At 42.9% G+C, this 15,509-nt stretch overlaps 4 non-coding genes across 4 annotated transcripts; 2 read left to right on the forward strand and 2 right to left on the reverse strand.

Annotated features, from left to right (window-relative positions):
• Positions 1-8,325: 8,325 nt before the first annotated feature.
• trnae-cuc (transfer RNA glutamic acid (anticodon CUC)) lies at positions 8,326-8,397 on the reverse strand. The gene has a single exon. It is a non-coding gene; the product is annotated as a tRNA-Glu (tRNA).
• Positions 8,398-8,660: 263 nt separating this feature from the next.
• On the forward strand, positions 8,661-8,743 carry trnal-cag (transfer RNA leucine (anticodon CAG)). Its single transcript has one exon. It is a non-coding gene; the product is annotated as a tRNA-Leu (tRNA).
• Positions 8,744-14,181: 5,438 nt separating this feature from the next.
• Positions 14,182-14,254, reverse strand: trnai-uau (transfer RNA isoleucine (anticodon UAU)). Its single transcript has one exon. It is a non-coding gene; the product is annotated as a tRNA-Ile (tRNA).
• A 229-nt stretch (positions 14,255-14,483) lies between these two features.
• On the forward strand, positions 14,484-14,566 carry trnal-cag (transfer RNA leucine (anticodon CAG)). Its single transcript has one exon. It is a non-coding gene; the product is annotated as a tRNA-Leu (tRNA).
• The last annotated feature ends 943 nt before the right edge of the window (positions 14,567-15,509 follow it).

The raw sequence follows: 15,509 nt of genomic DNA on the forward strand, positions 1-15,509 counted from the left end.
AATGTATTGAGTCAATTGAAGATGAATTAACAATGGGCAGCTACAGATTGCCCGGTACAAACTCAAATATCCCTCGCCCCAATAAAGCTATGCTGGTAATCAAACAACTCCATTCAAACCGAAACTGAACTGCAACAAATCAGCAAAGGTGACTTGAAAGGCATCTGGTGATGAGCTTCAGACCAAATGCACTGGGGATGTTGCACTGAATTCGGCCGACCATGGAAGGCCCTGCGGTGATATTACGTACCACGTGTTTCTCTGCTCTAATGTTGAGAAAAGACTCGAAATTAATTGAATACAACTGCAGTTCCTCAACGGGACTTTCTCCTGCAGTTTAATATCCTCTTAACTGATCCGCCACCTGTCAAGGTCAACCTGCTTGTCCTGTACGGACTTTAACATTTCAGTTAATGATTAGTTTTGGGGTATTGTATTAGTTTGAGGTGTTCGATTGGTTTGAGGTGCTGTATTTGTTTGAGGAACACCATTAGTTTGAGGTGCTGTATTTGTTTGAGGAACACGATTAGTTTGAGGTGATGTATTTTTTGAGGAACACTATTAGTTTGAGGTGCTGTATTTGTTTGAGGAACACTATTAGTTTGAGGTGCTGTATTAGTTTGAGGAACGCTATTAGTTTGAGGTGCTGTATTTGTTTGAGGAACGCGATTAGTTTGAGGTGCTGTATTTGTTTGATGAACACTATTAGTTTGAGGTGCTGTATTAGTTTGAGGAACACTATCAGTTTGAGGTGCTGGATTTGTTTGAGGAACACTATTAGTTTGAGGTGCTGGATTTGTTTGAGGAACAATATTAGTTTGAGGTACTGTATTTGTTTGAGGAACAGTATTAATTCCAGGTACAGTATTAGTTTGAGGTATTATATTAGTTTAAAGTTCTGTATCGGTTTGAGGTACTGTATTAGTTTAAGGTACTCTATTAATTTGAGATGATGTATTAGCTTGAGGTATTATATTAGTTTCAGATTCTCTATCTGTTTGAGGTACTGCATTAGCTTGAGGTACTGTTTTAGTTTCAGAGGCTCCATCAGTTTGAGGTGTTATATTAGTTTGGTTAATTGTATTGTAAGGGAAGAGTTAGTCTTTATATTGAAGTAATATTAAACTTTAGCTTTTGCTTCTTAAGTAAGGAAGTATAAATCTCTGTTGGGTGAATGAAACTACAATCATAAGACGGATTTGCTTCATTTTAAATGCATGCATATGTTTAATATAGAGACGAGAAGATTCTGAAGTCCAGAAACTCTTGGATTGTAGCTGATATCATAATACTCGTAAGTTTAATTATCCTTTTGATATAAACAATTCTCTGACAATAATAAGAAGGCCTTTAAATCATTCAGAGCTGGTGTGTATGTGTGTCAGACAGCATTGTGTGCTATTCGTCTTACCAGCTTCACAGGGAAGCAGGAGAGGTGTGACATCTGTATGATTGCTACGTATCATTCCATACTGACCAAGCGGGAAAGGGCTGTACTGGTGATAGATAAACACCATTCTGATTTCTGGTCAATGGGAAAGGCCATATGTTTTAACGAACAAGTTCAAAAGTTATAGTTATAATTAATGTCTAAAGCAGAACACCTGGCTGTGCGGAAGGAGCCTGTTTGCACCACAAGGCTGCATCTAGTGGAGGAGTGTAGTTAGGTGATGAGGGAAGTGATACTCTGATAACATGGACAATGCTGGAAGCCCTCAGCAGGTCAGACAGCATCTGTGGAGAGAGAAACAGAGTTAATGTTTCAGGTCAATGACCTTTCATCAGAACCAAGTTGGGCAGTTGTGTTAGGTAATAGTATGAAACACAGGAATTGTTTCACTCATGTGGGGTGATTTGGGTACTTTTCTGTCTTTGGAAGTTCAAGATCAAAAGTAAAATAAGGGTACGTCCGGGATTTGAACCCGCTACCTCTCACATATTTAGACAAACAACCCCAAAGCGAGAATCATACCCCTAGACCAACGAGGCCATTGACAAAAGCTAACGCACACAAGAGCCAGCCATCGTAAAACCCTTTTTGGTGGCTATCATTGATAAGCAATTATGAGGACAGCTTGCAAAGACTCGACTTGCATTCCCTTGAGTATAGAATATTAAGGGGTGATCTAATTGAGGGGTTGCGATTATTAAAGGATTTGACAGGGCAGATAGAGACTATTTCCTCTGGTAGGGAATCCAGAACAAGGGGCAGAACCTTACAATTGGAGCTAGGCCGTTCAGGGGTGATGTCAGGAAGCACTTCTTCACACAAAGGGGAGTGGAAATCTGGAACTCTCTTCCCCCAAAAAACTGTTGAGGCTGGGGGTCAATTGAAAATTTAAAAACTGAGATTGATAGATTTTGGGGCTAATCCGGGAGTTTAATGACTTTGACATTTTTTCTCTGTGACTTGTATAGTTTGTATCGATGAAATGTTCGTGAAAAGAGTCAGTGTAAAGAGAGTCAGCAGTTCATGTTTTCCCGAGACATTTCCTTCAGACCTGAGATCGAAAAGTTTGTCATTTCCAGAGTGTAGCGGTTATCATGTTCACCAGTTACAGGCAGAAAGTCCCCGATTTGACCTCGGAGGGAAGCATTTTTTGGGACTTGCTCCCCATAAACCTCCAGGGTCGAGTTTCATCAAGCGTGAAAGGGGTGACAAACCTTTTTTAATTTAACAGCGGCCGCACCAGATTCCTGGTATAATAAGCACTGTACATTTTGAAGCAGACTCCTAAAATACAGTATGTAAAATGGGAAGAGATAAAAGTTCATGACATGCAAAGCACAAAGTTTTATCAACGTTTTAATTGTCACTTTACAAACAAGTTAGCATTTCCTTCAGTGTGCAACAGAACGTATTAATGGTGATTAAAAAGAACAATAAGTGTCTCACAGACTTGAATTATTTTTGTGCAATGAACTATTCCCAATCACGAGGGAACACTGCATCAATCATACATCGGCCGTTCCTTCATCGTCGCTGGGTCAAAATCCTGGAACTCACTTCCTAACAGCACTGTGGGAGAACCTTCACCACACGGATGCAGCGGTTCAAGAAGGCGGCTCACCACCACCTTCTCAAGGGCAATTAGGGATGGGCAATAAATGCTGGCCCAGCCAGCGACGCCCACATCCCATGAACGAATAAAAAAATATCTCTGTGCTCATCCAGTTCTGGCCTCTTGCGCATCGCCGATTTTAATCGCTCCACCATTGGCGGCTATGCCTTCAGCTGCCTCGGCCCGAAGCTCTGGAATTCCATCCTTAAACCTCTCCGCCTCTCTCTCCGTTAACACATAGCTTTAAACCTACCTCTTCGACTAAGCTTTTGGTCACCTGTCCCAATATCTCCATCTGTGGCTTAGTGTCAAGTTTTGTTTAATAACGCTCCTGTGAAGCACCTTGTGACGTTTTACGACGTTGAAGGCGCTATGTAAATGCTGGTTGAGTCCTCTGGTCATCAACCCTCCTGCCAATGGAAACAGCTTCTCCCCATCCATTCTTTCAAAATCCCCTCATAATTTTGAACACCTCTATTAAATCTCCCCTCAAACTTTTTTTGCTCCAAGGAGAACAATCCCAGCTTCTCCAGTCTCTCCACATAACCCATCCCTGGACACGATGCAAGGTGGAGGGTTGCAACCAGGTTTGCAAATTATTGCCAGTCGGGAGCTGGACAAATCGAAAGGAACCGAAATGACAAACAGCTTTGTGAATCTGTAGATACGCTTTGGGAAACGGAATTGGAGGCGAATAAAGGACTGACCAGACAGGCGGCCAAGACGCAGCTGAGTCGTGCATGTCCCCCTGGAACAGTTCCTCTGATGTTGTGGGTGAAATTAAGAGGTCGGAGCCATTTAAAGCGCTCTCAGTTACTGCAGATCAGGGATCAAAACCTGACATCAGCGTCAGGACGCTCAGAATACTTTTTCTTTATTTGTTCATGGGATGTGGACGTCGCTGGCGAGGCCAGAATTTATTGCCCATCTGGAATTGCCCTTGAGAAGGTGGTGGTGCTGCAGTCCGTGTGGTGAAGTTTCTCCCATAGTGCTACTTGATAATAGACAAAGCACCGGTGGGCGCGCCGGTTGCAGGAGAGCTGGTTGTCGGTGATATCGATGCTGTGAGCGAGACCAGACCGTTTCCATGTTTCCACAAACAATGTCCTATCCTTTATTTCTGGAAAAGTAACACTGATAGTGGACAATTGCATTTCTTTGGCTGCAACATGTAACTTTGGCCAGGTGACACGCTGCTTTAGTGTATCTTGCAAAAAAAAAGCATGCGGTGGTCTCTGTGGCGCCATCGGTTAGCGCGTTTGGCTGTGAACTGAAAAGTTCGTGGTTCAAATCCACCCAGGGTCGAAAATTCCAACTTTTTCTTCCCACTTTCGGATTCATTGCCTCATTCTGATCGCCCTGAAGCCGGTGCCAGGTTTTATTCCTGATCTGCAGTAACTGGGAGCACTTTAAATTGCTCCGATCTCATTTCAAGTTTTCAAATGTGCGATTTGGCTGCAAGAAAACACTCTGTGAACAATGTGATCTGAGCATGTCTGATTCGCCATAATTTACACTGCGGTCGGATATCAGCCACATGCAAAAAAAACAGTGAAATGTTTGTGTGAGCGCGATGCTCTGGGATTCCCTGCCTGACCAACGCCACCGATCCTTCTCTGCAGCCTTCCGAAATACAGCGCAGTAAATGTATCCCTGTGAAATGAGCTCCTGGACAGTAATACGGGAATTAGTTTGGCTGAGGGTTTATGTCCCTAACACGGCGTTTAAGCCGTCAGGTTTCCGTAGTGTAGTGGTTATCACGTTCGCCTCACACACAAAAGGTTCCTGGTTCAAAACCAAGCGGTAGCATTTTAAAACATTGTTCCCATTAAAAATGAGTAAATATTTAACGATTCACACTGCTGATTCAATGTGAACAAAGTCCATATCTCCCAGCCCTGTTTTTGCAGTTCGCTGCAAGCAGGCAATGAAAGCCAGCGTCATGTTGGGGGTGAAGGCTTCTTCCAAGACTGTCTCACACCCCGTGGGACCTGGCGGAGATTTGATAAGCCCCATCCATTCAACCAAGGTGGGATAAATGAATCGGTGTTTGAGAAACATTCATATGGATAATAAAAATCCAGGACTCCAGATCAAAAGGCTGCGTGTTCACATCACATCGGGGTCACTGTTTCTTTCACCGCTCACATGACACTGGATAATCCCAGAATGAAGGTTTTAATTGCTTTTTCATAAAAAGAAACAGAAGTTTGGTCAAAACCCTGACTCAGTACCTACCGAGTGGCAGGGAGGGAAGCGACTGATACTCTCGTTTATTTCATGCAACAAACTGACACGAACACTGGTATTGATTCAAAATCGACCTGCAGATGGACACACACAGAAAAAAGAGAACCACAGAAACAGGCTGCAACTACTTGCATATATATATAGAGCGCCTTTAACGTGGTCAGACGATTTAAGCTCGGTGAACTTGTTTCAGCTTTCTGAAATTTACTTGTCCATCCTTCAGAGGTAACGGGAAATATATGTTTTGCCTTTCGAAAAAAGACGCGAAAAGCAGAGACATGTTTTGTTTTCAACACGGCTGGTGAAATGGCCGGACTATCATAAATTCGGAGTCGCCTTTGAAACATTTAAAGGCGACCAGCTAAAAATCACATAGTGCAAATTAAAAATCACGGTTACTATTTATTTAGGTCTGTAAGAAATAACAATAAACATATCTGTCAGCGCCCGCGGTGAGACGGTGTCGAACTTGTTTGCTGCGAAGTTCACCGCTGGGCTAAAGCTGACGCCGCTTAAAAAACGCGAACCCACTCAATGCAAAGGATGAGCTCAGAACCAACATGTCCCGTCAACGTCAAACACCTCCTTTCTTGTTCAATGGAGGGAGCAGAGGCGTGTACATCATCAGATGCCAGCAACTTTAAGAAATGGAACAGATAAAGGCACAGATGCAAGTTCCAAATCTTTTCAATGCAAAGTTATTTCACTTTATTTAAAGTGCCGTGAGGCTAAAAACGGGTCCCAGATGATTTGCGTTCACTCGTGATTTGTTTTTCAGTGTTTGTCCATCAGGTTTGCAATTCAATTTGTATTGGATGTTGAAGATATTTCAGGATGATTGCATAACATACCATGTGTAAAGCAACCATCTTGATAACTTCAATCATCACACACTCCACATCGACGCTGCAGAGGCCCCAGCACCCCTTTCAATATTGTTTTTCTTAACTCACAGTTTTCAAAAGGGAATTGGATAAACGCTTGAATGGAAACTTTTTCAGGGCTATGGGGAAACATCAGGCGAGTGGGACTAACTGGACAGCTCTTTCAGAGAGCTGGCGCACGCACGATGGGCAGAGAGAAACTTTTTCCGCTGGTCGGGGATTCTAGGACTTGGGGGCACAGTCTAAAAAATAGAGCCAGACCTTTAAGGAGTGAGATTAGAAAACACTTCTACATACAAAGGCTATGTTCCGATGCTCCTATGTTCCTATGATATTATTAATATAGAATTCCGACAAGCATTTGATAAGGTTCCACACAAGAGACTGTTGGCAAAAATGAAAGCGCATGGAACTTGAGGCAACGTATTGACATGGGTAGGGAATTGGTTAGGAGATAGGAGGCAGAGAGTAGGGATAATTGGTACATACTCCAATTGGCAGGATGGGACTAGTGGTGTCCCCCAGGCCTCTGTAACTGGGGTCTCAGCTTGTCACCATATTTATCAATGACTTTGATGAAGGAATAGAGAGTCGTATATTCAAGTTTGCTGATGACACTAAGTTAGGTGGTACAGTAAGTAGTGTGGATGCGAGTGGAAAGTTGCAAAGGGACATTGATAGATTAATTGAGTGGGCAAAACTATGGCAGATGGAGTTCAATGTGGGGTAATCCACTTTGGACCTATGGTCAGGGTATTTTCCAAATGGTAAGAAGCAGAGAGAATTAACGGTTCATTTACATAAATCAGTAAAAGCTAACCGACGGATCCAAAAATAATTTAAAAGGCTAACGGAATGTTCGCCTTTATCTCAGGGGGCGGGAATATAAAGAAGTGGAAGTTATGTTCCCGTTATATAAAGCTCTGGTTCGACTGCGTCTGGAGTAACTGCGTTCAGTTTTGGACACTGCACCTCAGGAAGGATAGATTGGCCTTGGAGGGGGTGCAGAGCAGATTCACCAGAATGTTACCGGGGCTAAAAAGCTTAAATTATGAGGACAGGCTGCATGGACTGGGCTCGTATTCCCTCGAGTAAAGAAGATTTAGGGTCGGTCTGAGCGAGGTGTTTAACATGTTTAAATGATTCGATAGAATAGAGAGAGAATCAATTTCCTCTGGGGAATCAAGAACGAGGGGGACAGAACCTTAAAATTAGAACCATGCCATTCAGGTTCGAAATCAGGAAGCACTTTTTTACACAAAGGGCAGGAGAAGTCTCGAACTCTGTCCCCCAAAAGGCTGTGGATGCTGGGGGTCAATTGAAGCTTTCAAGACTGAGATCGATCGATTTTGTTGGGTAAGGTTATCGAGGGATAGGGAGAAAGGCGGGGAAATGAAGTTGAGGAACAGATCATCTATGATCTAATTGAAGGGCGGAACAGGTGCAAGGGGCTGAATGGCCTCCTCCTATTCCCAATGGAAATGTTGAGAATATGGTTTGTTGAGGCTGTGACGTCAGGGTCAACCCTGTCCAAACAAGGCAGGTCACATTTGGGAGTTTAATAACTTTGAAATGAACATAACTGGAACATAACTTCCACTTCTTTATATTCCCGCCCCCTGAGATAAAGGCGAACATTCCGTTAGCCTTTTAAATTATTCTTTTGTGACTTGTGCAACTTCGATCAATTGAATAGTTGTGAAAGAGAATCAATGCAGTCATTCGAACTTCTGGCTGATAACCAAAACCGAAGTTTCTGTAGTGTAGCCGTTGTCAGATTCGCTTTACACGTGAAAAGTCCACGGTTCAATCTCGGACAGCCGCATTATGTTGGGGCAAATTTATTTTTTCTCTGTGAAATAGCCGGTCCTGTTAAATTTAACACAAATTCGTGGTCTCACGAGCACTGAACATTATAACCCGAGCCCTTAAAAATACAGTGTGTAAAATGAGAAGGGATAAAAAGTTCATCGCACAAAAGAAATTATTAAAGTTTTCCAACTTCCCTCAGTAGCCTTTCATTCTGGAAAATAACGTTATCGGTTAATTAATGGTGATGAAAACAATGGTTGTTTTTTTTCTTCCCACAGACTTTGAGTTCGTTCATGCGACAAGTGTTCAAAAGTTACTTCCCTGACCGGGAATCGAACCCGGGCCGCGGCGGTGAGAGCGCCGAATCCTAACCACTAGACCACCAGGGAGCTCTGTTAGTTGGTTTATCAGGTGTAATATGGATTTCGCTTTCTCTGTGATTCAGCTTTTAATTCTTTTTAGCTCCCGATTGCGGATATTCCCGTGATTAAATAGGAATAAAGTACAATAGGCTCAGGAAAACCCGGGGAGGTGGCATCCCGCTCACCGAGCCTTTCCAGCAGCATTTATCTTACCAAGGACTGGAGTGAGTGAAACTTTCTCTGGGGGGTCTCAATGTGCAAAGGGTGGCGAGTGAAGAAATAATTTATCAGTCAGGATGGCAGAGCGGTCTAAGGCGCTGCGTTCAGGTCGCAGTCTCTTTCGGAGGCGTGGGTTCGAATCCCACTTCTCACATCAGTTATTTTGACTCCTATTTTATTTGTTGCTTGAGCTGCGGTTGATTTTTCGGCCCAGTTGATTTGCTTTTCCTGCAATAAGCAATCCGGTCTCGATCCACTGCAAGTTTTGACGCCAAGCGGCTCAACTCTAAACCGAGCTTTAAACGAAAATATGCTTTAAACACAAGGCAACAACTATAGAGAGAACGATAGAACAGCCCATATCCCTTCATACCTTCGGTTGGCAAAAAGCTATCGATCTCAGATTTAAAATTAGAAATTAAGCAAATATCAATTGCAGTTCGGGGAAGAGAGTCCCAAACTTCTTCCATCCTTTGTGTGTACAAGTGTTTTCTAATCTCACTCCTGAAAGATCTGGCTCTAATTTTTGGACTGTGCCCCCTCGTCCAAGAATCCCCAAACAGCGGAAATAGTTTCTCTCTATCCACAAAATGTCAATGACACGGTCAATGAAAGGTACAGTTCACGAAGGTGGCTCACCAGCACCTTCTCAAGATCAATTAGGGATGTGCAATAAATGCTGACCTTGCCATTGACACCCACATCCCATGAATGAAGACAAAAGTCGCCTGCATGGCCGAGTAATTTCCTGCTGCTAAACGACGGGAAGAATGAAACCATCGGCTTCAGTCCTTTGAACGAACTGTATACACTTGCCGTCGAGCTCAATCCCCACTTGGTCCTCTGCCCCGAATATCCACTGGATCAGAAAATCCTCCATAACATAGAATCACAGCATGGAAACATCACAGAAGGAGACCATTCGGCACATCGTGCCTGTGCCAACTCTTTGAAAGAGCTATCCAATTAGACCCACTCCCCTTCCCTTTCTCCATAGCCCTGCAAAATTTTCCCCTTCAAGTATTTATCCTGTTCCCCTTTGAATATTATTATTGAATCTGTTTCCACCACCCTTTCAGGCAGTGCATTCCAGATCATGGCAACTCGCTGCGTTAAACAATTCTCCTCATCTCACCCCTGTTGCCAATTACCTTAAATCTGTGTCCTCTGGTCACCTCCTTTCTGGCACTGGAAATAGTTTATCCTTTTTTATTCTTTCAAAACCTTTCATGATTTTGAACACCTCTGTTAAATCTCCCATTAGCCTTCTTTGCTCGAAGGAGAACAACCCCAGATTCTCCCGTCTCTCCACCTCACTGAATTCCCTCATCCCTGGCACCATTCCAGTAAATCACCTCTGCACCCTCTCCAAGGCCTTGACATCCATTCTAAAGTGTGGTGGGCAGAATTGTGTGGTGGCCAGCTGGGCCTAACAAGTGATTTATAAAGGTTTAGCATAAGTTCCTTGCTTTTGTACTCTAGGCTTCCATGAATAAAGTCAACGATTCCGAATACTTTTTTTTATAATCTATTCAAGTTGTCCTGCCACCTTCAAAGATTTATGTACGTATACCCCCAGGTCTCTCTATTTCTGCAGCCCCTTTAAAATTGCACCATTTAGTTCAAAGAACTGGCACAGGCACGATGGGCCGAATGGTCGCCTGTGTTTCTATAATTCTATGTTTTTGATTACCCCTCTATGAAGCTCTTTGTGATATCCCCCAGAAGTGGGAGTCAGCAGTTCACTTTCTCCCTTTACACTTCCATCTGACCTGGGCTAGACTAAATAAATTTTTCGTGGTGTAATGGCGTCACACACGAAAAACTCCCGGTTTAATCCCGGGTCAGAAACAATTTGCTGGAACTTGCTCCTCACAAACTTCCAGGCGCGAGCTTTCTCTCGTGTGAATTGGGCTGCAATCCTTTCACATTCAACAACGGCTGCACCAGATTCCTGGTCTCATCACCACTGAACACTTTTAAGCAGACTCCTAAAATAAAGTGCGTAAAATGAGAAGGGATGAAAGTCAGAAAAGTGAGCCTAGTTTCGACAGTCACTCGGCAAACTTGTTAGCATTTCGTTCAGTGCGAAACAGAAAGTTGTGGGTTTATTAATGGTAATTAAAAGAATCATCTCAGAGACTTGAAACAGTTTCTCCTTGTTTGCTCTCTCAAAACTTTTCATAATTTTGAATACCTCTATCAAATCTCCCCTTAACCATCTCTGCTCTAAGGGGATCATCCCAGCTTCTCCATTCTCGCCACATAACTGAAGTCCCTCATCCCTGTTGCCATTCTAGTAAATCTCCTCTGCACCCTCTCCAAGGCCTTGACATTTTTCCTAAAGTGCGGTGCCCAAAAGTGAACACAATACTCCAGCTGCAGCCCAACCAAAGTTTGATAAACGTTCAGCATAACTTTGTTTCTTTTGTATCCATGCCTCTATTAATAAAGTCCATTTCACCAGGCAGTCGATGTCCTCCTGAAATCTGATACTATCCACCACATTGTTTGCTACATTCCAGAGTTTCGTGTCATCTGCAAACTTTGAAATTATACCCTGTATATCCAAGTGCAGGATATTAATGTATGTATCAAAAATGAAAACTTTTTGCAGTGTGACTTGTGTGACGTTAAGCCGAGTTTATATAACATCTTCTCATAATTTAACTCCTTAACCCTGGTAACAATCTGGTGAATCTGTGCTGCACTCCTTCCAAGGACAATATATCCTTTCAGATTAAAAGGGTATAAACTTGAAATAAGCGTCACTGTGGATCAGTTTTCGCTCACTCAAAGTTATCTGTTGAGTGAAATAAAAGAAAGCGCTTTTAAAGAATAAAGAAGCAGCCACTATCGCCCCTTTTGACAAGCCTATTTTGTGGCACTTTATCAAACGCCTTTTGAATGGCCATATACACAACATCAACCACATTGCCCTCATCAGCCCTCTCTGTTAACTCATCACAAAACTAAATCATGATTTGCCTTTAACAAATCCACAGTGGCTTTCTATTATCAATCCACACTTGTCCAAATGACTATTAATTTTGTCCCAGATTATCATTTCTAAAAGCTTCCCACCAACGTGGTTAAACTGACTGGCCAGTAGTTGCTGCGTTTATCCTTACACTCTTTTTTGAACAAGGGTGGAACATCTGCAATTCTCCAGTTCTCTGGCACCAAAACTTGTGTCAAAGGAGGATTGAAAGATTATGGCCAGGACCTCTGCAATTTAAACCCTTACTTCCCTCAGCAACCGAGGATGCATCCCATTCGGACCAGGTGACTTTAAGTACAGCCAGCCTTTCTAGTATCTCCTCTTGATCAATTTTCACCCCATCCAGAATCCCAACTACCTCCCCTTTTACAGTGATTTAGGCAGCACTTTCTTCCTCTGTAAAGACAGGTGCAAAATACTCATTTAGTACCTCAGCCATGCCATATGCCTTCATGCGAAGATCTCCCTTTTGGTCCCTCATCGGGCTTATCCCTCCGCTTACGACCCGTTTACTATTTATAAGCCTATGGAAGACTTTTAATGACTTGATGAAGGGATCGAGTGTGATATATCCAAGTTTGCTGATGATTCAAAGCTAGATGGGAAAGTAAGCTGTGAGGCGGACACAAAGAGTCTGCAAAGGGATATAGACAGGTTCAGTGTGTGGGCAAGACGGTGGCAGATGTTGTATAATGTGGGGAAATGTGAGGTTATTCACTTTGGTAGGAAGAACAGAAAAAAAGAACATTTTTGAAATGGTGAGAAACTATTAAATGTTGATGTCCAGAGCAACTTGGGTGTCCTGGACACCTGAACTCCAGGTTGTGCTAACCTAGTATCAGCATCTAAAACCTGATGACAGAGAAAGGCTAAATAAACACTAAGACATTAAATAATCTTTGGTGGTTTCTGAGAGTCAGCAAAGTGGGATGGTTTACGACCATGAGTTAAGATCAGTGGTGCTTACGTACAGAACAATGCAGCCGAATCGTATAAAGATAGGGCATGCTCCCTTCTCAAATGTTAGAACTCTCAATAGGGGACAGTCAGAAGTCCATTGCCACAGGCTGTCTCCAAAGGTCAGGTCTGATATATCTGGATTCGCAGACAGGTCAGGTTGTGTTGATTGCTTGTCATTAATGTAATCTGTAGACAGTTGTATTACAATAATAATACTGTTGAATGTAATGTTGAAGACAGCTGTGGTGCAACTCTGTTGTAAGTCAATCTCTTAAACTTGCTATTTTGTAACCACTCGGGCTAGAATCAAGTGGAAGTTATTGTTGATGGATTAACAACCCATAGTTACCACAGTAACGGGACAAATCCGTGAACAAACATTCACTTTATATATAAACATCACACCCGTAGTTTATATTTTCACACGTTCTTTTTTGCAGTTCCAGCCAAAGTCCAAACATCGAAAGTCCACGTGTTTTTCAGACGTTTCCCGTCCTGTTATGTATTTTGAGCAGTTTCCTACATATATCAACATCACACCCACAGTTTATATTTTCACACGTTCTTTTTTGCAGTTCTAATCGAAGTCTAAACACCGAAAGTCTAAGTGTTTTTCAGAAGTTTTCCCTCCTGTTATGTATCTTGAGCAGTTTCCCACATCTGTTTCCTGTGATGTGATAATTCTGGGTGCAGGATGAATGTAATTGGATTTGCTGCAGTCCGCTGACAGCAGGCGATGGAAGCGAGCGCCATGCTGCCGCTGACAGGTGAAGGACACTTCTGATGCTGCCTGACATCCGGTGGGAGTGAGCGGGCATTTGAAAGCTAACCCAATCTGTTAGCTATAAAGCGGTGCTTGACAAATGTTGATAGAAACAAACACCTATTGCAGCACTCAGGCCTCGTTGACAACGGTAGCCTGTCTGACTCCAGGTCAGAAGGTTGCGTGTTCAAATCACGGTGAGGTCACAGTTTTTTCCCTTGGAGCTGGTTTGTATAATTCTGCAATTCATATTTTCTTTGCGTCTTCACAATGAACAGAACCCTGCTCTGAAGTCTGCCTCTGGTTCCCCAGTGTCAGAGAGGGAAGCACCTGATGACCTCATTTATTTTATGCATCAAACGGAAGACAAACACACGTTTTAGTTCAAAAACCACCCTGCAGGTGGACACATAGTGAGATAAACACAGGGCAGAGATGCAGACAGTATCCGGAAACATCGGGAAACAGACAAGAGAAATAGATTGAGCGCTTTGTTATCAGAAAATTGTCTGAACCTCCACGGTCAATGAAAGGGCTTTTGTTGGTCGGTTTCCCGTTGCAACTTATAATTCAGGAGAACTTGGTATGTGATTGATTCGGTTCCCTCGTCTCCCACCTGCGGAAAAAGTTGGTCGATCCCACCCAACGAACTCCTTTCAAAAGCCACTCTGTTCAAAGCCTTCCAGATTTGAAGGGAATAAAACTTGAAATGAGCGTCATTGAGAATCAGTTTTCTCTCACTCAAATTTATCTGTTTAATGAAGTGAAAAATGCAGCTTCGAAAGAAGAAGGGAGCGGCCATTGTCTCCCTTTTTGGCACGAGAAGAAATTCGATCTGGATGTTCATGGAGAACAATTTCCAAAATAATGTTTCCACCCGGGATCGAACCAGGGACTTTTTGCGTATAAAGCAAACGTGATAACCGCTCCACTACAGAAACTGGTTCAACACAATGAGCAACTGAATGGTGTCCTCTCTCTGCTCGTACTTGGAATGTGTTGTTTCAAGTGCAGCAAGAGATACAGACAGTGACTGTTCCCCCTTTTCTTTAAAAACTCTCAGGGTAGTGGGTTTGAGCACCACGTTGGGCGAGTGCCATTTTTAACTTTTATGCTGCTTTCACTGATCAACAGTGCAGAAATGATGCAGAATGAAAGATGCTGTCCGTCGTCAGGATGGCCGAGCGGTCGAAGGCGCTGCGTTCAGGTCGCAGTCTCTTCTGGAGGCGTGGGTTCGAATCCCACTTCTGACATTCCTTATTTTTACGAAAACGTGGAAGTATTTTCTTTGTGGATTGGGCTGCAGCTGATTTTTCTGCCCAGTTGATTTGCTCCTCCCACAAAAGCAACTGGCTTTGTCATGCATATGTGACTTGAGAAGTTTCCAACGGTGAAATGTTTGACATATGAATGACCTGGACAAAGAAATAGAACAGCAGTGGGAAACATTTAAAACGGTGATCGATAGAGTCCAGGAGAAATATATCCCACGAAAAAGCAAGAACAAACTGGCCAGAAATGACACACCAGGGATGAATAAAGAAATCAGGGTAAAATTGAAACTAAAGAAAAAGGCACACACTGGACAATAAAGGAGAGAGGGGAATGTGAAAAGACGGGGTAAGAAGTCTAAACAACTATTAGAAAGGCAACAAGGAATATCAAAAAAGCAAAGTATTCTCGACACATCAACAGCCAAAGCAAATTTAGGATAGGAATAGGGCCACTCAGGGATACAGAAATATTAAATAATCACTTTATTTCAGTATTTACCAGAGAGACGAGTATTGCGGGAATGACAGTCGAAGAAGAGATCAAAAAGTATGTAAAGACATTGAAGATCGAAGGGGGGAGATAATTGATAAACTAATCAAACTTAGAGAGGAAATTTCCTGTTAGCTGCCTGGCCAGAGTTTCAAACCGCTCAGCCACGCTAATTTCCGTATTACTGTTCAGGAGCTCATTTCACAGGGACACGATTACTGTCCTCCATTCAGGGAGGCTCAGTGAAAGGCGAAAATTGATCTGTTAATAGAATCATAGAATAAGACAGCACCATTCGGATACCATTCGGCCCATCGTGCCTGTGCCAGCTCTCTGAAAGAGCTGTCCAGTTAGTCCCACTCGCCTGCTGTTTCCCCATAGACCAGAAAATGTTTCCATCCGAGCGTTTATCCAATTTCCTTTTGAAAACTG

This window comes from Heptranchias perlo, unplaced genomic scaffold (genome assembly GCF_035084215.1).
Source record: "Heptranchias perlo isolate sHepPer1 unplaced genomic scaffold, sHepPer1.hap1 HAP1_SCAFFOLD_59, whole genome shotgun sequence".
NCBI classification, from domain to species: domain Eukaryota; kingdom Metazoa; phylum Chordata; class Chondrichthyes; order Hexanchiformes; family Hexanchidae; genus Heptranchias; species Heptranchias perlo.